The sequence below is a fragment of the Artemia franciscana genome, chromosome 1 (genome assembly GCF_032884065.1).
Source record: "Artemia franciscana chromosome 1, ASM3288406v1, whole genome shotgun sequence".
Classification (NCBI taxonomy): Eukaryota; Metazoa; Arthropoda; class Branchiopoda; order Anostraca; family Artemiidae; genus Artemia; species Artemia franciscana.
In genome coordinates this window covers 38588901-38611531 of record NC_088863.1, presented here as the reverse complement: position 1 = coordinate 38611531, position 22631 = coordinate 38588901, and the positions used below count along the sequence as shown (strand labels likewise).

Below are 22631 nucleotides of genomic sequence, written 5' to 3'. Positions count from 1 at the left end.
TGAAAGAACCGGCTTCTATTATACCAACAGCTTACCCTCGATATGCCTTTCTTATTTACCCTCGTACCGGCCTTCGAGCTTTTCTCAAAAATTTTGTCGTTAATGGCTGACAAAAACCAGATAAGTCCAACTATATTCAAAGGCAATCGCTGCGCAGTGAAATAACTATCCAAAAAGTTGAAAACGGGCCAAACAATAAAAATAGTTTAGATCTATATAGGTCAAAGACTGGATCAATACTGAACACGTGCCAACACGTGCCTATATAGGGCACGTATGTGTGCGTCAGTTTGCATGCGTTTGTGTGTGTTTGTTTGTGAGTTTGCGTGTGATTGTATGAATGTGTGTATGTGTGTGAGTCTACGTGTGTCAATGTATCTGGAAGTCATTTTATATTTTGCTTTCGACCGAAACCTCACAGGTAAAGATCAATCCAAGGTACATTTGTTAGCCCTATTTTATAGTTTTTATAGGTGTATTTAACTTCCATTTTATTCACTGAGTATTTGAATTTCGTTCTGAAACTAAAGTTTTCATATTTCCTACAGGATAACCTAAACGAGCTATGACAACCAATTTAGAAACACGTTTATTATGTTACCTAGTACTTTTACACCTGGTCGCTCTTTAGAGTGAGTAAATAATCAGAAGTTAAAAACAAACCATGTTTTTATTTAAATCTCTCTCTGAATTGATATTCCACCTACTCAAAACAAATTGACGTCCCATAATTTTCACCTTAAAGCTTCTAAATCAAGTACGCTAAAATAGCTTGTTGAAATATCTTTTAATCTAATTTCTTAACTCCTTGTTAAAAAAATGACACATGAAACTCCAAATAGTGTAGAAGATAATGATGGTTAATAATAACTTTTTTTAAATTACACTACAATACGTTCGAATTTACGTACATCAGTCTGTAACACACACTGTGAAAGAAGTTAGGGATTTTCCACGTCTTCTTACTTTTTTTTGTCTGCCTTTGGATGTTTTTGTCGGTTGATCTTTCACGATTTTCAATATTTGAAAATCGTAACTTGTAGTTTTTTGAAACTACAAGAGTATCAAAAAGTACAAAACTCCAGTTTAACTCAAACAGATTCAGTCCTATTTACAATCAATAAAACCACCTAACAATAAAATCAAACTTCAGGCAGCAGTCTTATTCGTGTTTCCTTTTGTAATATCATAAATGTCATTGAAATTTGTCAGTAGATGAAGAGGGACTATCTCCCAAAAATACACCCCTTACGCTACAGATCGACAAGTGCTTGACTAAAAGCATTTGATAGTTGTGCATAGCCAACGGGAACTTAAAAGTACTTCACTTATCAAAATCCTTTCAAAACCTTCGAGGTAACAGTTTGATTATTTCAATTAGATTAGAATCAATTAGCTCTTTTATCAAACAGTTCGTGGTAACGAACTGTAGTAAGGAGCGACCCGGCTCAATAGTAATCAAAACTCTAAAAAATTGAATTTTGATATCAATAGCTACATCAAAAGAATCGCATTTTAATGCTGATTTTAAATATATAAGTTTCATCAAGTTTAGTCTTACCCATCAAAAGTTACGAGCCTGAGAAAATTTGCCCTATTTAGGAAAATAGGGGGAAACACCCCCTAAAAGTCGTAGGATATTAACGAAAATGACACCATAAGATTCAGCGTATCAGAGAACCCTACTGTAGAAGTTTCAAGCTCCTATCTACAAAAATGTGGAATTTTGTATTTTTTGCCAGAAGACAAATCACGGGTGCGTGTTTATTTGTTTGTTTTTTTTTTTTGTTTTTTTTTTTTTTTCTTTTCCCCAGGGGTCATCGTATCGACCAAGTGGTCCTAGAATGTTGCAAGAGGGCTCATTCTAACGGAAATGAAAAGTTCTAGTGCCCTTTTTAAGTGACCAAAAAAATTGGAGGGCATCTAGGCCCCCTCCCACGCTCAATTTTTTCCCAAAGTCAACGGATCAAAATTTTGAGATAGCCATTGTGTTCAGCATAGTCGGAAATCATAATAACTATGTCTTTGGGGATGACTTACTCCCCCACAATCCCTGGGGGAGGGGCTGCAAGTTACAAACTTTGACCAGTGTTTACATATAGTAATGGTTATTGGGAAGTGTACAGACGTTTTCAGAGGCATATTATTTTGTTTGGGGGTGGGGCTGAGGAGAGGGGGCTATGTTGGAGGATCTTTCCTTGGAGGAATCTGTCATGGGGGAACAGAAATTCAATGAAAAGGGCGCAGGATTCTCTAGCATTACTATAAGAAAACAATGAAAAATAAACATGAAAACGTTTTTTCAAATGAAAGGAAGAAGCAGCATTGAAACTTAAAACGAACAGAGATTATTACGCATATGAGGGGTTCTAAAAATACTTTAGCATAAAGAGCGAGGTATTTAGGAGGAGATAAATACCTCGCTCTTTATGCTAAAGTATTTTTAGTAATTTCAACTATTTATTCTACGGCCTTTCTGATTCAGGGGTCATTCTTAAAGAATTGGGACAAAACTTACGATTTAGTGTAAAGAACGAGGTATTAACGAGGGTACAAACTCCCTCATATACATAATAATAATTAAAGAATATAAAAGTTTGTTACGTAAGTTAATTCTAAAGTTACGTATATTTTTTGCTAATAAAAAAAAATCGTTAAAATTAAAATTAATAGTTGCCTTTTTCTGTAACCGAAAAAAAGAAAGCCATTTAGCCAAAAAAGGAATTAATATGCAAATTTCATTTGAATAGTTTACGTGTGGAGAGTCAAAATCAAACATGCATTAATTCAAAAACGTTCAGAAATTACATAAAAAAAACTAGTTTTTTTAACTGAAAGTAAGGAGCGACATTAAAACTTAAAACGAACAGAAATTAGTCCGTATATGAAATAGATTGTTCCCTCCGCAATCCCTCGCTCTTTACGCTAAAGTTTGACTCTTTGCCAAAATTCTGCTTTTTAAAACAATTAAAAGCTTTAGCGTAAAGAGCGAGGGATTGCGGAGGGAACAATCTATTTCATATACGGACTAATTTCTGTTCGTTTTAAGTTTTAATGTCGCTCCTTACTTTCAGTTAAAAAAACTAGTTTTTTTTATGTAATTCTAAAAGTAGTGAAATATTTATCTTCCAAACTCTTAATGACGCTACTCTTAAGTAAAATTCACTATTGCTTCGGGCCATTTGCTTCTTTTGTTTTGTTATTTATATTATTAAACCCATTTTTCTCTCTCTCTAAAAAAAAATGTACTTTAAGCAGTGAAAAAACTACTTTAGCGTAAAGAGTGAGAAGTCGAGTAAGAGGTTGCAGCCACCCTATCAAATAAGATAATATCTGTTTTTTTAGGTAACAGTGTTGGTTGTAACTTTTATTTGAAGAAAACTTTTTTTATTTATTTTTTTATGTTTCTGCTGCTTCAAAATATCATATTCCTTTTAGCATCATAATCAACATAATCTAGATATGAAGGGAGATCATGCCAAAAAAGTCGGTTTCTTTACACACAAGTTTAGCTATAGAATAACAATACTTTGAAAATGAATATTGAAAGCGGGAAAATGTTTGAAGACCTTGATATGGTCCACCAAATTTTTCACTCCGACTTATTTAGGAGGCTCCAGGTGGAAAACTTGGGCTAAAAGGAGCCTAATACACTAAAAACATGAGCCCCAAAAATGGGGCCAAAAATTAGTTTCCCTCCTTCTAAATATAGGCCGAAAAAGAGCCTACTTTTTTCTCAAGGAATTCTAAATTTAAAATGGTAAAGTCCCTGGACCAAGAATATGCATAAGCCTTCTAAAACTACTGCCAGTAGAAACCCATTTTTTAAAAACTGACTTGAAACTTACATAGTTAAGTTCTTGGATCATGGGGCGCAAGAAAAAATGTGAAGAAAATTTACACCACCCCACAAAAAAAGGTCTAATTTTTTTTGTTGGGACCAATACTTCCGTAAATTGGTGCATGGTCTGGAAACTTCTTTTCAAAGTTTGCTGAAAATTTTCAAGAATCATCATCAGGATTGAAGGGCTAATTTTTTTGAAGAGAGAAAGTTTTACGCTATCCCTGAAATGGAACGAACAATTTGCTGTCCTTGATCAGTTTTAAACTTTAAGCCATGAATTTTTTGGGCTAGGGAAACTTAAGGTAAAAAAAAAATAGTGGTAAATGACTACAAATCTAGGATCAAAAATGGTACAAGAATTTGTGGGCTCCAGAGATATTCCTTGTGTAAAGATGACAAAAATGAAAAAATATTGATTTTTATAAGGAAAGGTCCATGAAACTTACTCACTCCCACAAGTCCCTTGGCCAAAATTCTAAGTAAAAAAAAAAATGTTGAAGCCACAGACTCCCAAAACTGGGCTCAAACAATATTTTTATTTGCAGATATTTTATATCTTAAGGTCCTTGAATCACCAGGACCCCATTTGGCAAAAACAAATCAAACAGTACGTGGTAACGAACTGTGGTAAGGAGCGACCCAGCTCAATAGGAACCAAAACTCTAAAAAATGGAATTTTTATACCAATAGCTACATCAAAAGAATCGCATTTTAATTCTAATTTTAAATATATAAGTTTCATCAAGTTTAGTGTTACCCATCAAAAGTTACGAGCCTGAGAAAATTTGCCTTATTTTAGAAAATAGAGGGAAACACCCCTAATTTTGATAGAATCTTAACGAAAATCACACCATCAGATTCAGCGTATCAGAGAACCCTACTGTAGATGTTTCAAGCTCATATCTACAAAAATGTGGAATTTTGTATTTTTTGCCAGAAGGCAAATCATGGATGCGTTTTTTTTTTTTGTTTTTTTGTTTTTTTTTTTTTCAGGGATGATTGTATCGAACCAGTGGTCCTAAAATGTTGCGAGAGGGCTTATTCTAACGGAAATGAAAAGTTCTAGTGTCCTTTTTAAGTGACCAAAAATATTGGAGGACACCTAGGCCCCCTCCCACGCTAATTATTTTCCCAAAGTCAACGAATCAAAATTCTGAGATAGCCATTTTATTCAACGTAGACGAAAAGCCTTACAACTATGTGTTTGGGGACGACTTACTCCCCACAGTCCCCTTCGGAGTTGCTACAAGTTACAAACTTTGACCAGTGCTTACTTATAGTAATGGTTATTGAGAACTGTACAGACGTTTTTAGGGGGATTTTTTGGTTGGGGGGAGGGGTTGAGAAGAGGGGGATATGTTAGAGGTAACTTACCATCGAGGAATCTGTCAAGGAGGAAACAAATTTCCATGAAGGGAGCACAGGATTTTCTAGCATTATTAAAAAAAAATGAAAAAATAAATATGAAAAAGTTTTTTCGACTGGAAGTAAGGAGCATCATCAAAACTTATTACGCATATGAGGGACTTGCCTCCTCCTAATACCTTGCTCTTTACGCTAAAGTATTTTTAGTAATTTCAACTATTTATTCTACGGCTTTTGTGATTCAGGGGTCATTTTTAATGAATTGGGACAAAATTTAAGCTTTAATGTAAAGAGCGAGGTACTGACGAGGGGGTGAGCCCCCTCACATATGTAATAAAACACGAGAAAACAAAAGTTCGTTACGCAAGCTAATTTATAAGTTACGTATATCTTTTACTAATAAAAACATTCGTAAAGAATTAAAAGTTCTAGTTGCCTTTTTAAGTAAAAAAAAAATCGAAGGGCGACTAAGCTTCCTCTCCCGCTCTGGATGGGTTGTTTCTGGATGGGTTGTAACTTGTAGTTTGGATTCACGAGCTCCTATCAAATCATTATAACTTCCATTTAGTTACGTTAAATTGATTGATTAATAATAATTTCTGTTTGTTTTAAAATTTTACTATATTTCTGATAGTTTTAGATTTTCATGTGGCTATTTGCCTTTCTTCGAAAGTTTTCGTTAAAAAAAAAAAAAAAAAAAAAAAAAAAAAAAAAATCAATTGCATTAAAAATAAGCTAACTGACCCATTGCAGCGAATTGAATTGTCAAAAAAGATAAATACATGAGTTTCTTATATATATTATATATGTATACACGAAATTTACATAAAAACTGGATTTACATGACATGCCCAACAACTCTCAATGTCCTCTGTAATTACCCTGAGGAGCCTTTCGAACTGTCTAGCTGATCCGTGTAAATGTAATATCACGCTAAAAGTGTTTGAGCAATAACAATACAGCCCTTCTTCCTTAATAGTTACCATTTTACATGCTTGATCCAAATACAATTTTTTTCAAATTAGGAAGTTCTAGAAGCAATATGCAGTCTCCATACGGAAAGGAGTGACCTCTTAATAAAAACAGGAAAATTCGGCCATAAAACTACCCTTTTTAAAGCTTTAGTCCCCTCTTTCTTCACAAAAAGATATGTTGTCCTTCCCCTTTCCCAATAGCTGATCTGCATTGAAGTAACATTGTACAAACGTTTTAAATACTGCATGTACATCTATAAATATAAAAATAAGTTGTCTGTCTGTGGATCTGTGGATCAGGTGACGTCATGTTTCTGTGTCGGCTGACGTCATGAAATTAGTTGTCAGGTGACGTCATGTTTCTGTGTCGGATATGTTCACGTAGAAATCTATTAATGTTTAAGTTTACAATGACTGATGAAGATGCTCAAAGAGTCTATGCCAAAAAACGTGCTGCTGATAGTTCCTCGGCACGCTTTCTTTTCTGACTCTCTCTATCAGCAGCAAGTTTTTTGGCATAGACTCTTTGAGCATCTTCATCAGTCATTGTAAACTTAAACATTAATAGATTTCTACGTGAACATATGTCTTATATAACCTGAATGACGTCACCGTCAAAGCAAAAATGACGGCAACTAATTTCATGACTTAATTTCAGAACTTAATTTCTGTGATGACTGACGTCATGAAATTAGTTGTCGTCATTTTTGTTATGACGATGCTTAGTATATTGTAAAACACATTAATTTGGTTAATAATATACCATTTAAAACACCAAAATGAACATGCTGGAGTAGTCACTCGGTGAGAGAGGGTGTCAGAACGGAGAATGAAGGTCCCAGGTTTAAATCCTGGTTAGGCTAAAAAAGGTAAAAATCTAAAAACTAAAAAAAAACTGAAAAAACTAAAAAAGGCAAAAACTACAAAAAAACTAAAAACTAGTAAAAAAAAATTAAGAATAAAAATAAAAAAAAAAAAAAGATAAAAACTAAAAAAAAGTAAAAAGAAAAAACGAAAAAAACTAAAAAAGCTAAAAACCAATAAAAAACTGAAAAGAAAAAAAGGAATAAAACTAAAAAAATTTTCATCTAAAAAACTAAAAAAAACTAAAAAAGGTAAAAACTAAAAGAACTAAAAAGAAAAAAAAAACTAAAAAAAGGAAAAAAACTGAAAAATAAAGGAGAAAAAGAAAACTAAAAAAATATAAATAAAAATAAAAAAACTAAAAAGATAAAAACTTAAAAAAAAACTAAAAAGAAAAAAGAAAAAAACTAAAAAACCTAAAAAAAGGTCAAAACCAATAAAAAAAAAACTAAAAGGAAAAAAAGGGAAAAAATTAAAAATTTATTTCATCATATACCAATTCAAAAACGAATGTATACCGGGATGACGACCGGGACACAGGGAATATAAATGACACAACTACAACGGGGACGCCGGGGGGCACAGGGGGATATAAATGACGACCGGGACACCGGGACACAATGAATATAAATGACGCCCGGGACATTCAAAGAGAAATCAGAGACTGGGACACCGGGACACAAATGACGACCGGGACACAGGGAATATAAATGACGACCGGGACACAGGGACATAACTACAAAGGGGACGCCGGGGTGCACAGGGGGATATATAAATGACGATGGCGACTCAGGGAATGGTCGATTAGCAATCACCATCAACAAAGCTCAAGGGCAATCATTAGAATCATGAGGTATAGATCTGAATACGGATTGTTTTCCCATTGACCATTATATGTTGCATGTTCAAGAGTCGGTAAACCTCACAATCTATTTATATGCACAGACAATGGGACAGCAAAGAATGTTGTATATTCGCAAGTTTTACGTAGTTAAAAACATATATATATATATATATATATATATATATATATATATATATATATATATATATATATATATATATATATATATATATATATATATATATATATATATATATATATATATATATATATATATCACAGGTGGGACATAGGGACACAACTACAATGGCGCGTAACTAATATGGCGCGTAACGACTAACGCGCGCGGGGGGGCTTGGGGGGGCGCGAAGCGCCCCCACCAACTAGGTGTTGGGGTGGCGCGAAGCGCCAACCCAACAGCTAGTTCTATATAAAATCCTTTCATTTTGTGTGGTCTGTGTATATGTTTAGGGTCAAATATAGCACCATATTGCAGAAATGTCCGGTGAAACGGAGAGGATTGTTAGAGAGATTTCCATTATTTATGTTTCATTTTCAAATTTTCTCTTTTGTGGTTCCAATTAGCAGAAACGGACATTTTTAGGCCAAACAAACATTTTTGTGCTTCACAAAAAAAAGAGAGCGTTACTTTGCTACATGATACCTTTTGCTACATAAAAAGGTTAGTAAAAATAAAATTTCAGCTTGAAGGAGCCTCTCACAATATTCTACAACCAACAGTTCTATATTACCAGCTCTTGCAAAACAAAGAACTAACATAATAAATATCGTTTGTTTGAAAATAAGAAACTGAAACCTCGGTAATAGGGCTCTTCGGCGTAATGAATATGGCGAAGAATGAAAATTTGTTGATATATTACCTTTTTATGGGTAATAGTAAATTTAGCAAAAAGATTTAAATGGAACCATCGCTAGAAAAGGAAAGTCTTTTACTATATTTTATGCTATCGAATTGTGTTTTTTTGTGACGACATATATATATATATATATATATATATATATATATATATATATATATATATATATATATATATATATATATATATATATATATATATATATATATATATATATATATCTTCTATATATATAAAAATAAGTTGTCTGTCCGTTACGCCAGATTAAATCTTCTATATATATAAAAGAAAACAAACTAGAATGCAAAAACTGGAAATTGCATAAATATTTCGAAATATTTTGACAATAGATTAAAGTAATTCGAAAAAGAAAAATGGTAAAAAACTAAAAAAAACTAAAAAGAAAAAACTAAAAAAAAAAATTAAAAATTAAAAAATTAAAAAAAGAAAAAACCTAAAAAGAAAAAACGTAAAAAAATAAAAAAGATAAAAAACTAAAAAAAAAACTAAAAAAGCTAAAAAACTAAAAAAAGAAAAAACTAAAAAAAAACTGGGAATTGCACAAATATTTCAATATATTTTGAAAATAGATTAAAGTAATTCGAAAACCTTGAAACAGATACCCCAAATTTTGATGTTTAATTTAAATTGTTGGAGCTTTAGCATGCTTGGCACGTAAAGATTTTTCCAAGTGTCAATGTTAGAATGAACATTGAGAAATTGAAGAAAACAAATCAATAAAAAGAAGAAACTAAAAAAAAAAAAACTAAAAAAGAAAAAAAACTAAAGAAGAAACTGTATCTATATCTATATATATAAAAATAAGTTGTCTGTGTGTTGATCTGTGGATGGATCAGGTGACGTCACCTGAAAAAACTGGATCAGGTGACAAAACTGAAAACTGAAAAAAACTAAAAAAAGGCAAAAACTACAAAAAAAACTAAAAACTAATAAAAAAAATAAAAAAGCTAAAAAACTAAAAAAACTAAAAAAAGGTAAAAACTACAAAAAAAAACTAAAAACTAATAAAAAAGCTAAAAAACTAAAAAAACTAAAAAAAGGCAAAAACTACAAAAAAACTCAAAACTAATAAAAAAAATAAAAAAGCTAAAAAACTAAAAAAACTAAAAAAACTAAAAAAAGGTAAAAAACTAAAAAAACTAAAAACTAAAAAAACTAAAAAAAAGGAAAAAACTGAAAAATAAGCTAAAATAAAGGTAAAAACCAATAAAAAACTAAAAAAAAAACTGAAAAAACTAAAAAAAGGCAAAAACTACAAAAAAAAACTAAAAACTAATAAAAAAAGTAAAAAAGCTAAAAAACTAAAAAAACTAAAAAAACTAAAAAAAGGTAAAAAACAAAAAAAATAAAAAATAAAAAAAAATAAAAAAAGGAGAAAACTGAAAAATAAGCTAAAATAAAGGTAAAATTTGTTGATATATTACCTTTTTATGGGTAATAGTAAATTTAGCAAAAAGATTTACCATCGCTAGAAAAGGAAAGTCTTTTACTATATTTTATGCTATCGAATTGTGTTTTTTTGTGACGACATATATATATATATATATATATATATATATATCTATATATATAAAAATAAGTTGTCTGTCCGTTACGCCAGATTAAATCTTCTATATATATAAAAGAAAACAAACTAGAATGCAAAAACTGGAAATTGCATAAATATTTCGAAATATTTTGACAATAGATTAAAGTAATTCGAAAAAGAAAAATGGTAAAAAAACTAAAAAAAAACTAAAAAGAAAAAACTAAAAAAAAATTAAAAATTAAAAAATTAAAAAAAGAAAAAACCTAAAAAGAAAAAACGTAAAAAAATAAAAAAGATAAAAAACTAAAAAAAAAACTAAAAAAGCTAAAAAACTAAAAAAAGAAAAAACTAAAAAAAAACTGGGAATTGCACAAATATTTCAATATATTTTGAAAATAGATTAAAGTAATTCGAAAACCTTAAAACAGATACCCCAAATTTTGATGTTTAATTTAAATTGTTGGAGCTTTAGCATGCTTGGCACGTAAAGATTTTTCCAAGTGTCAATGTTAGAATGAACATTGAGAAATTGAAGAAAACAAATCAATAAAAAGAAGAAACTAAAAAAAGAAAAAACTAAAAAAGAAAAAAAACTAAAGAAGAAACTGTATCTATATCTATATATATAAAAATAAGTTGTCTGTGTGTGGATCTGTGGATGGATCAGGTGACGTCACCTGAAAAAACTGGATCAGGTGACAAAACTGAAAACTGAAAAAAACTAAAAAAAGGCAAAAACTACAAAAAAAACTAAAAACTAATAAAAAAAATAAAAAAGCTAAAAAACTAAAAAAACTAAAAAAAGGCAAAAACTACAAAAAAAAACTAAAAACTAATAAAAAAGCTAAAAAACTAAAAAAACTAAAAAAAGGCAAAAACTACAAAAAAAACTAAAAGCTAATAAAAAAAATAAAAAAGCTAAAAAACTAAAAAAACTAAAAAAACTAAAAAAAGGTAAAAAACTAAAAAACTAAAAACTAAAAAAACTAAAAAAAAGGAAAAAACTGAAAAATAAGCTAAAATAAAGGTAAAAACCAATAAAAAACTAAAAAAAAACTGAAAAAACTAAAAAAAGGCAAAAACTACAAAAAAAAACTAAAAACTAATTAAAAAAGTAAAAAAGCTAAAAAACTATAAAAAATTAAAAAAACTAAAAAAAGGTAAAAAACAAAAAAAAATAAAAAATAAAAAAAAATAAAAAAAGGAAAAAACTGAAAAATAAGCTAAAATAAAGGTAAAAACCAATAAAAAACTAAAAAGAAAAAAAGGAAAAAACTAAAAAAAAATTTCATCTAAAAAACTAAAAAAAACTAAAAAAGGTAAAAACTAAAAGAACTAAATACTCAAAACACTCAAAGAGAAAGCGACCAGGACAAAAGGAATGTTCGATTAGCAATCAACAAAGCACCGGGACACAGGGAGTATAAATGACGACCAGGACATAAGTAAAAAAAACAAAAACTAAAAAAAACTAAAAAAGGTAAAAACTAAAAGAACTAAAAAAGAAAAAAGTAAATGACGACACTCAAAGAGAAAGCGACCAGGACAAAAGGAATGATCGATTAGCAATCAACAAAGCACCGGGACACAGGGAGTATAAATGACGACCAGGACATAAGTAAAAAAAAAAACTAACAAAACTAAAAAGAAGGTAAAAACTACAAAAAAAAAGAAAAAAAACTAAAAACTAATAAAAAAACTAAAAAATCTAAAAATCTAAATAAACTAAAAAAGAAAAAAAAAGGAAAAAAATAAAGGAGAAAAACAAAACTAAAAAACGAATGTATATACAGACCGGGGCACCGGGATACAAATGACGACCGGGACACAGGGAATATAAATGACGACCGGGACACAGGGACACAACTACAACGGGGACACCGGGGGAAACAGGGGGATATAAATGACGACCGGGACACCGGGACAGGGAATGGTCGATTAGCAATCACCATCAACAAAGCTCTATGCTCAACAAATCTATATTCACAGGTGGGACATAGGGACACAACTACAATGGCGCGTAACTATTATGGCGCGTAACGACTTACGCGCGCGGGGGGGCTTGGGGGGGGCGCGAAGCGCCCCCACCAACTAGGTGTTGGTCTGTCTGTCTGTCTGTCGAGTGACGTCATGTCATCATGTCGTCATCATGTCGTCATCAAGTTAAACTTCCTCTATTGGCTGCACCACCAGAGCCATTGAAGACTTTCCTTACTGGAACTTCGTCAGAATCTAAGCGTTTTTTGAAACAAATCAGAAAATATAACTCATGTTTCCAAATGACGTCGTTTGGAGTCCAAATCGAAAATCCAGATCAATTTATGTCTACTTTCAAAGTAAAAGGGCAAATTTATCATAGAGCAGGGTCCCTTCTACCATTGTCAGGCGAGAATCATAAATTTTTACAATTGTACTTCATCAGTGATAGAAATTCTGAATTGAATGCACGTTGCGAAATTTCTCCCAACGTTGAAAGGACAATCGTTTCCCAATTACAACATCTTTTCCACGAAAATAATAATTTAGTACGTCTGTTCAAAACAGCCATCGATTGGATGCCTACTGATACGCATAATATTGTTATTTCCGCTGACAAAACGCCTCATGGCCAACATGTGCGTGCAAAAAATCTGTTGTATACTGAAGTTCCTTCGTATTACACGTGGAATACTAAAAATAAAGTATTTGAACGTCGAAAACAGGGTAAGTCAGTCGACGGCCAAATACCATCTTCAAAGATACCACGATAGGAAGACTCTACACCGTTCACCCCAATCAACATGAATGCTTCTTTCTACGCCTGCTTTTGGTGAATGTACCCGGTCCGACATCCTTTGAGTATTTGAGAACTGTAAACGCTACTATACATGACACTTACCGTAGTGTATGCCAAGCTCTGAATTTGTAGGAGAATGACCAACACTGGGATAACTGCATCAATGAAGCCTCTTCAACTTGGCTGTGGCTGTGCACCCAGTTGAAGAGGCTTAAGTTATCCTGAGGCGAAACACATTCCCATTGTTTCGCCATTAAATTGAAGAGGCTTTTGTCAAACATTAACCATCAATCAGAACGTTTCCTATTCATCCGTCTTAATCAGACCAAGCTCCGCTCTGAACAATATATTCATTTGCGAGATGCAGTTGGAATTGATGGTAATACCACTAACATTGTAAGAGTAACGATTTCACCTTCGTCATATGCTGGCAGTCCGAGTCATAGGAATGAAAATGCGCAAGATGCCATTGCGTGTGTTCGTCTCTATGGTCGTCCAGATTTATTTATTACATGTACATGTAATTCTGAAAATTTTACGTAAATACATTAAAATTAACTATAAATATGTATGTCCGATTGCAAAGCGACCGATCTGGTGAAACATTTTCAGATCAATTGCTGACAATTGGAAACGGAATGTTCCCACTTGACTCAATTTCAGGAACTATACAACTGCCTCCTGGATTCTGTAATTAATTGACGTCAAAAAATGATTTGTTGAAAAAGTATTTCCGACTATTCTAACCAATTATAAAAATCATAAATGGCTAAGTGAACGGGCGATTCTGGCAGCCAAGAAAAAAGACGTCCACAAAATCAACATTATTCTATATATATAAAAATAAGTTGTCTGTGTGTGGATCTGTGGATGGATCAGGTGACGTCACCTGAAAAAACTGGATCAGGTGACAAAACTGAAAACTGAAAAAAACTAAAAAAAGGCAAAAAACTACAAAAAAAACTAAAAACTAATAAAAAAAATAAAAAAGCTAAAAAACTAAAAAAACTAAAAAAAGGCAAAAACTACAAAAAAAAACTAAAAACTAATAAAAAAGCTAAAAAACTAAAAAAACTAAAAAAAGGCAAAAACTACAAAAAAAACTAAAAACTAATAAAAAAAATAAAAAAGCTAAAAAACTAAAAAAACTAAAAAAACTAAAAAAAAGGTAAAAAACTAAAAAACTAAAAACTAAAAAAACTAAAAAAAAGGAAAAAACTGAAAAATAAGCTAAAATAAAGGTAAAAACCAATAAAAAACTAAAAAAAAACTGAAAAAACTAAAAAAAGGCAAAAACTACAAAAAAAAACTAAAAACTAATTAAAAAAGTAAAAAAGCTAAAAAACTATAAAAAATTAAAACAACTAAAAAAAGGTAAAAAACAAAAAAAAATAAAAAATAAAAAAAAATAAAAAAAGGAAAAAACTGAAAAATAAGCTAAAATAAAGGTAAAAACCAATAAAAAACTAAAAAGAAAAAAAGGAAAAAACTAAAAAAAAATTTCATCTAAAAAACTAAAAAAAACTAAAAAAGGTAAAAACTAAAAGAACTAAACACTCAAAACACTCAAAGAGAAAGCGACCAGGACAAAAGGAATGTTCGATTAGCAATCAACAAAGCACCGGGACACAGGGAGTATAAATGACGACCAGGACATAAGTAAAAAAAAACAAAAACTAAAAAAAACTAAAAAAGGTAAAAACTAAAAGAACTAAAAAAGAAAAAAGTAAATGACGACACTCAAAGAGAAAGCGACCAGGACAAAAGGAATGATCGATTAGCAATCAACAAAGCACCGGGACACAGGGAGTATAAATGACGACCAGGACATAAGTAAAAAGAAAACTAACAAAACTAAAAAGAAGGTAAAAACTACAAAAAAAAGAAAAAAAAACTAAAAACTAATAAAAAAACTAAAAAATCTAAAAATCTAAATAAACTAAAAAAGAAAAAAAAGGAAAAAAATAAAGGAGAAAAACAAAACTAAAAAACGAATGTATATACAGACCGGGGCACCGGGATACAAATGACGACCGGGACACAGGGAATATAAATGACGACCGGGACACAGGGACACAACTACAACGGGGACACCGGGGGAAACAGGGGGATATAAATGACGACCGGGACACCGGGACAGGGAATGGTCGATTAGCAATCACCATCAACAAAGCTCTATGCTCAACAAATCTATATTCACAGGTGGGACATAGGGACACAACTACAATGGCGCGTAACTATTATGGCGCGTAACGACTTACGCGCGCGGGGGGGCTTGGGGGGGCGCGAAGCGCCCCCACCAACTAGGTGTTGGTCTGTCTGTCTGTCTGTCGAGTGACGTCATGTCATCATGTCGTCATCATGTCGTCATCAAGTTAAACTTCCTCTATTGGCTGCACCACCAGAGCCATTGAAGACTTTCCTTACTGGAACTTCGTCAGAATCTAAGCGTTTTTTGAAACAAATCAGAAAATATAACTCATGTTTCCAAATGACGTCGTTTGGAGTCCAAATCGAAAATCCAGATCAATTTATGTCTACTTTCAAAGTAAAAGGGCAAATTTATCATAGAGCAGGGTCCCTTCTACCATTGTCAGGCGAGAATCATAAATTTTTACAATTGTACTTCATCAGTAATAGAAATTCTGAATTGAATGCACGTTGCGAAATTTCTCCCAACGTTGAAAGGACAATCGTTTCCCAATTACAACATCTTTTCCACGAAAATAATAATTTAGTACGTCTGTTCAAAACAGCCATCGATTGGATGCCTACTGATGCGCATAATATTGTTATTTCCGCTGACAAAACGCCTCATGGCCAACATGTGCGTGCAAAAAATCTGTTGTATACTGAAGTTCCTTCGTATTACACGTGGAATACTAAAAATAAAGTATTTGAACGTCGAAAACAGGGTAAGTCAGTCGACGGCCAAATACCATCTTCAAAGATACCACGATAGGAAGACTCTACACCGTTCACCCCAATCAACATGAATGCTTCTTTCTACGCCTGCTTTTGGTGAATGTACCCGGTCCGACATCCTTTGAGTATTTGAGAACTGTAAACGCTACTATACATGACACTTACCGTAGTGTATGCCAAGCTCTGAATTTGTAGGAGAATGACCAACACTGGGATAACTGCATCAATGAAGCCTCTTCAACTTGGCTGTGGCTGTGCACCCAGTTGAAGAGGCTTAAGTTATCCTGAGGCGAAACACATTCCCATTGTTTCGCCATTAAATTGAAGAGGCTTTTGTCAAACATTAACCATCAATCAGAACGTTTCCTATTCATCCGTCTTAATCAGACCAAGCTCCGCTCTGAACAATATATTCATTTGCGAGATGCAGTTGGAATTGATGGTAATACCACTAACATTGTAAGAGTAACGATTTCACCTTCGTCATATGCTGGCAGTCCGAGTCATAGGAATGAAAATGCGCAAGATGCCATTGCGTGTGTTCGTCTCTATGGTCGTCCAGATTTATTTATTACATGTACATGTAATCCTGAAAATTTTACGTAAATACATTAAAATTAACTATAAATATGTATGTCCGATTGCAAAGCGACCGATCTGGTGAAACATTTTCAGATCAATTGCTGACAATTGGAAACGGAATGTTCCCACTTGACTCAATTTCAGGAACTATACAACTGCCTCCTGGATTCTGTAATTAATTGACGTCAAAAAATGATTTGTTGAAAAAGTATTTCCGACTATTCTAACCAATTATAAAAATCATAAATGGCTAAGTGAACGGGCGATTCTGGCAGCCAAGAAAAAAGACGTCCACAAAATCAACATTATTCTGAACAAGATTCGAGACCGGGCATTCATTTACAAGGCAGTCGACACAGTTCTTGAATCAAATGAAGCAGTTAACTATCCATCAGAATTTTTAAATTCCCTGGATATTCCAGGGTTTCCACCACACGTGCTACAATTAAAAATAGGCGTACCAATAATACTGTTGCGAAATACTAACCCACCAAAGTTTTGCAATGGCACGCGAATTGCCGTAAAAAAAAAACAATGGAAAACTTAATAGAAGCAGCAATCTTGACGGGGCCTTCCGAGGAAGAGGCTGTTTTTATTCTTCGCATTCTCATGGTTCCAACGGATCTGCCTTTTCAATTTCAAAGATTGCAATTCCTAATTCGATTAGCATTTGCAATTACCATAAACAAAGCCCAAAGGCAATCATTAGAAAATGCGGTACAGATCTTAATACGGATTGTTTTTCCCATGGACAATTATATGTTGCATGCTCTAGAGTCGCTAAACCGGACAATCTATTTATGTGAACAGACGATTGGACAGCCAAGAATGTTGTACATCCACAAGTTTTACGCAGTTAAAAATTAGCACCTTACATACGTGTTGCTTTAGGGGAGGGGGGCTTAGGCTTGCGGCTCAGAGAGAAATTACCAAAAGAAAGCGTGTCGATGTATTACAAGAGCAACGCGTGTCAAGGAATTTTATATATATATATATATATATATATATATATATATATATATATATATATATATATATATATATATGTTTTTTTTACGGCAATTCGCGTGCCATTGCAAAACTTTGGTGGGTTAGTATTTCGCAACAGTATTATAGGTACGCCTATTTTTAGTTGTAGCACGTGTGGTGGAAACCCTGAAAGATCCACGGAATTTAAAAATTCAGATGGATAATTAACCGCTTCATTTGGTTCCAAAACTGTGTCGACTGACTTGTAAAGGACTGCCTGGTCTTGAATCTTGGTCAAAACAATATTGTTGATTTCGTGGACGTCTATATTTTTGGGTGCGAGAATCGCTCTTTCACTTAGCCATTTATTATTTTTTAATTTTTTGAATATTCTGAAATACTTTTTCAATCAATTCATTTTTGGACGTCACTAAATTACAGAAATCAGCAGGTAGTTGTATACGTCCTGAAATTGAGTCTACTGGGAGCTTTCCGTTTCCAATTGCCAGCAATTGATCTGAAAATGTTCGACCAGAGTCATCGTTTTGCAATCGGTGTAGAGTCTTCCTATCGTGGTATCTTTGAAGATGGTAGGTTGGCCGTCGACTGAATTAACTTTTACTGAGGCGCAACACATTCCCATTGTTTCACCATTGAATTTCAAGGCCTTGCAATAGGGACAAATTTTAGACATAGTCCCGATTTGAACACATCTACTCAAGCTATAATCATCGACTGGGCTGTACCTGAATGCCAGGCGATAACTTTCAGGTTGCTCTGATTCCTCGGTACGCTTTCTTTTCTTACTTTCTCTATCAGCAGCAAGCCTGATTTCTTGCTGTTCTTGTAATTCCTCGGCAAGCCTTCTTTTTTCACTTTCTCTTTTAGCAGCAAGTCTGGTTTCATGTTGCTCTGGTAGTTCCTCGGCACGCCTTCTTTTTTCACTTTCTCTTTTAGCAGCAAGTCTGCTTTCGCGTTTCTCTGGTAGTTCCTCGGCACGCTTTCCTTTCTTTCTTTCTGTATCAGCCTCAAGCCTGTTTCCTTGCTGTTCTTTTGATTCCTCGGCACACTTTCTTTTCTGACTTTCTCTATCAGCAGCAAGTTTTGTGGCATAGACTCTTTGAGCATCTTCCTCGGTTGTTGCCATTGTAAGTTCATCAGTCATTTTAAAGTTAAACATTAATAGATTTCTACGTGAACGCATGTCTTATGTATCTTTCATGACGTCACCGTCATAGCAAAAATGACGACAACTAACTTCATGACGTCAGTCAACACACAAACATGACGTTACCTGACAGACACATCCACAGACAACTTATTTATATATATATATATATATACTAGCTGTTGGGGTGGCGCTTCGCGCCACCCCAACACCTAGTTGGTGGGGGCGCTTCGCGCCCCCCCCAAGCCCCCCCGCGCGCGTAAGTCGTTACGCGCCATAATAGTTACGCGCCATTGTAGTTGTGTCCCTATGTCCCACCTGTGAATATAGATAGATATATATATATGGTTTTAACTACGTAAAACTTGCGAATATACAACATTCTTTGCTGTCCCATTGTCTTTGCATATAAATAGATTGTCAGGTTTACCGACTCTTGAACATGCAACATATAATGGTCCATGGGAAAACAATCTGTATTCAGATCTATACCTCATGATTCTAATGATTGCCCTTGAGCTTTGTTGATGGTGATTGCTAATCGACCATTCCCTGTCCCGGTGTCCCGGTCGTCATTTACATCCCCCTGTTTCCCCCGGTGTCCCCGTTGTAGTTGTGTCCCTGTGTCCCGGTCGTCATTTATATTCCCTGTGTCCCGGGTCCCGGTCGTCATTTGTATCCCGGTGTCCCGGTCTGTATATACATTCGTTTTTTAGTTTTGTTTTTCTCCTTTATTTTTTTCCTTTTTTTTTCTTTTTTAGCTTATTTAGATTTTTAGATTTTTTAGTTTTTTTATTAGTTTTTAGTTTTTTTTTCTTTTTAGTTTTTTTGTCCCGGTCGTCATTTATATCCCCCTGTTTCCCCCGGTGTCCCCGTTGTAGTTGTGTCCCTGTGTCCCGGTCGTCATTTATATTCTTTTGCCTTTTTTTTAGTTTTTTTAGTTTTTTAGCTTTTTTATTAGTTTTTAGTTTTTTTTGTAGTTTTTGCCTTTTTTTAGTTTTTTTTAGTTTTTTAGCTTTTTTATTTTTTTTATTAGTTTTTAGTTTTTTTTTGTAGTTTTTGCCTTTTTTTCTCTTTGAGTGTCGTCATTTATTAGTTTTTGCCTTTTTTTCTCTTTGAGTGTCGTCATTTATTAGTTTTTTCCTTTTTTTTTTAGTTTTTTATTGGTTTTTACCTTTATTTTAGCTTATTTTTCAGTTTTTTCCTTTTTTTTAGTTTTTTTTTATTTTTTATTTTTTTTAGTTTTTTACCTTTTTTTAGTTTTTTTAGTTTTTTTAGTTTTTTAGCTTTTTTACTTTTTTTATTAGTTTTTAGTTTTTTTTTGTAGTTTTTGCCTTTTTTTAGTTTTTTCAGTTTTTTTTTAGTTTTTTTTTGTAGTTTTTGCCTTTTTTTAGTTTTTTTAGTTTTTTAGCTTTTTTATTTTTTTTATTAGTTTTTAGTTTTTTTTGTAGTTTTTGCCTTTTTTAGTTTTTTCAGTTTTGACGTCACCTGATCCAGTTTTTTCAGGTGACGTCACCTGACACATCCATCCACACATCCATCCACAACTTATTTTTATATATATAGATTAGTTTTTTTTGTAGTTTTTGCCTTTTTTTCTCTTTGAGTGTCGTCATTTATTAGTTTTTGCCTTTTTTTCTCTTTGAGTGTCGTCATTTATTAGTTTTTTCCTTTTTTTTTTAGTTTTTTATTGGTTTTTACCTTTATTTTAGCTTATTTTTCAGTTTTTTCCTTTTTTTTAGTTTTTTTTTATTTTTTATTTTTTTTAGTTTTTTACCTTTTTTTAGTTTTTTTAGTTTTTTTAGTTTTTTAGCTTTTTTACTTTTTTTATTAGTTTTTAGTTTTTTTTTGTAGTTTTTGCCTTTTTTTAGTTTTTTCAGTTTTTTTTTAGTTTTTTTTTGTAGTTTTTGCCTTTTTTTAGTTTTTTTAGTTTTTTAGCTTTTTTATTTTTTTACAACGGGGACACCGGGGGAAACAGGGGGATAACCTGACAATCTATTTATATGCAAAGACAATGGGACAGCAAAGAACGTTGTATATTCGCAAGTTTTACGTAGTTAAAACCATATATATATATATATCTATATTCACAGGTGGGACATAGGGACACAACTACAATGGCGCGTAACTATTATGGCGCGTAACGACTTACGCGCGCGGGGGGGCTTGGGGGGGGCGCGAAGCGCCCCCACCAACTAGGTGTTGGGGTGGCGCGAAGCGCCACCCCAACAGCTAGTATATATATATATATATATATATATATATATATATATATATATATATATATATATATATATATATATATATATATATATATATATATATATATATATATATATATATATATATATATATATATATATATATATATATATATATATATAAGTTGTGTGTCTGTTGCCATTGTAGGCTCTTCAGTCATTTTACAATTAAACATTTTTCCGTCCACGATCTTCTTACAATTAAGAATTTGTCTAAGAACGATTTTCTTAAATACTTTTAATGACCTCATCGTCATAACGAACATGACGACAACTAACTTCATTACGAAATGACGACATGATGACATGACGTAACTCAAAAGTTGTGTGTCTGTTGCCCTTGTAGATTCTTCATTCATTTTACGATTAAATATTTTTCCATCAACGATCTTCTTACAATTAAAAATTTGTCTTTGAACGATTTTCTTAAATACTTTTAATGACGTCATCATCATAACAAACATGACGACAACTAACTTCATGACAACATGACGACATGATGACATGACGTCACTCGACAGACAGACAGACAGACACATCCTCAGACAACTTATTTTTATATCTATATATATAAAAATAAGTTGTTTGTCTGTCTGTCGACTGACGTCATGTTTGTGTGTCGACTGACGTCATATTTGTCGACTGACGTCATTATAAGGATTGAGCTGTATGTCGTCATGAAGTTGTTTGTCGTCTGACGTCATGTTTGTCGACTAACGAAACTACAGACCGGGACACCGGGACACAAATGACGTGTTATGTCTGTTATAACGTAATAGAGGCAACAATCTTGACAGGGCCTTTTGAGGGTGAGGCTTTTCTTATTCCACGCATTCTCATGATTCCAATGGATCTGCCTTTTCAACCTAAAAGATTGCAATTCCCAATTTGATTAGCATATTTAGTTTTCAGTCCAGAACCACTAAAGCTATTATGTAAATATCAAAAATATTTATGTTGTCTGAGCAATAATTTTTAGTTTTTATTTCAAAATAGAAAATTACCTGACAATTTTAGAATTATATCTATCTATATATATAAAAATAAGTTGTCTGTCTGTGGATCAGGTGACGTCATGTTTCTGTGTCGACTGGCGTCATGAAGTTAGTTGTCGTCATTTTTGCTATGACGGTGACGTCATTAAAGATATTTAAGACATATATGTTCACGTAGAAATCTATTAATGTTTAAGTTTAAAATGACTGATAAACTTACAATGGCAAAAGCCGATGAAGATGCTCAAAGAGTCTATGCCAAAAAACTTGCTGCTGATAGAGAAAGTCAGAAAAGAAAGCGTGCCGAGGAATCAAAAGAACAGCAAGGAAACAGGCTTGAGGCTAAAGAACGCAAAACCGCGCAGTTAGATGAAGATCCACCTGGACAGCGAGAGTCAAAACATATCAAAACTGAAAATGATAGCGATGATGATTGGGTTTGGGATCTTGACTTGGATAAGGTCATCAATGCCTACCAGATTTTAGTTAAAAAAACAAAGGTTCGGCGATATGTATTTCATAGTGAAGCTGAAAAATAAAGAAGAAAAAGAAAACTGAAAAAAGAAAAGATGTAAAAAACTAAAAAATACTAAAAAGAAAAAACACTCAAAGAGAAATTACAGACCGGGACACAAAT

At 32.7% G+C, this 22631-nt stretch overlaps 1 protein-coding gene and 1 long non-coding RNA gene across 2 annotated transcripts in view; both read left to right on the top strand.

Moving 5' to 3' along the window:
* Positions 1-22631, top strand: part of LOC136029295 (metabotropic glutamate receptor 3-like) — a 162069-nt gene that overhangs the window by 81081 nt on the left and 58357 nt on the right. The window lies entirely within an intron of this gene.
* Positions 10367-15225, top strand: LOC136029301 (uncharacterized). The gene is made up of 2 exons (XR_010618012.1): positions 10367-11637; positions 11799-15225. It is a non-coding gene; the product is annotated as an uncharacterized LOC136029301 (long non-coding RNA).